Source organism: Oncorhynchus tshawytscha, linkage group LG02, assembly GCF_018296145.1.
Source record: "Oncorhynchus tshawytscha isolate Ot180627B linkage group LG02, Otsh_v2.0, whole genome shotgun sequence".
NCBI lineage: Eukaryota > Metazoa > Chordata > Actinopteri > Salmoniformes > Salmonidae > Oncorhynchus > Oncorhynchus tshawytscha.
In genome coordinates, this window is record NC_056430.1 from 41478495 (window position 1) to 41480030 (window position 1536).

Below are 1536 nucleotides of genomic sequence, written 5' to 3' on the forward strand. Positions count from 1 at the left end.
AAGGTGGGTGGAATCAGGCGCAGAGAGCAGGTTTAAATTATTCAACAGTTTATTCTCCGGCACACAAAACAACGGTCAACCCAACACACAGGGTGAATAATCCAAAGCAGGACCAGAATAGTCCGGAGAATAAAACTCATGAACACCACCAAATAACAGGAATACAAAAACAATCCCGCACAAAACAAGGGCGGGACAACCTACTAACCTACTATAAGGAGGCTAATTAAACTAAAATACACACAGGTGAAACTAATAAGACAAAACCAACAGACAAACGAAAAAGGGATCGGTAGTGGCTAGTAGGACGGTGACGACGACCGCCGAGCACCGCCCGAACAGGCAGGGGAGCCAACTTCGGCGGAAGTCGTGACACAAGGTCACAACAAATCAATCACCAGGACATTTTTATTGCAAACACTCGCTTTACTTCAAAGGAACAGCTGCAATATCATGTAATATAAGCAATCACTCGATAGCGTGAGAACATCCGGACAGAATGACCACAAAAATGCATAAACACAGACACTAAAAATAGCTCATCAATCACTTGTGGGCACACTAAAACTTTTCAACCTCAGCTCCTCCCCCATTCACCACAGAAATTCCCAACTGTTTCAAATGTTCTAACACATTCAACAGTTCATAATCAATCACATCACATCAATCACCAGGACATTTTTATTGCAAACATTTGCTTTCCTTCAAAGGAACAGCTGCACTATCATGTTGCAATCACTCGATGACATCTACTATATTCTCTCATTGTCTTTTAAAAGTTTCACTCAATTCATTCTAATTAAAAATCATAACTATGACACACCCCTCTCTAGTCATTAGTTTGCACAAATTGCAATGTTTTGTCTGCATAACCTGGATCAAGCATTCATGACATCACCCTGAAGAAGGCACAGTGATGTCAAAACATTGGTGGTTTACCCAATAAATTACGGTGAGTTTATACATAGAGTGTGCGACTCTCTTTGTTTTTATAGAAGCATTTATAATGAACATAAAGTTAGGATTATCTACTTTACATAGGTTACACATTGGCATCCATTTGATTTATATTTCTCTGTATTGCCAACTTAACATTTAGGTTTTCTGTCAATTATTTGTATTACTGTGACATCAACGTCATGTTTACTATAACTACAATGGGAAAAATAATAGAATTCGATTAGCTGTTGAGGGTGGGGTGTAAAGAATGAACTTACAGTGCAGATGACTGGAGTGACATACTTCAAACAGTACTTAATGATGAGTAATGGTCGATAACCGATCATGTCTTCTATATTATCGTACAGACGGTCTGCACCTGTGGAGTAAACATATCAACAGGGACTCAAAATCACAGCAGTCAATAAAAGGGTTTAAAAGTTGGTCTGTCAAATACACAGTTGGTCTGTCAAAAACCAAGGTAAACATTCTCAAACCACCAGATTAGGAAACCTGGACAACAGCTCTAACCAGGGTTTCCCAAACCCGGTCCTGTGCCCCCCACAGCTGATTCAAATCACCAACATCAAGCTTTTA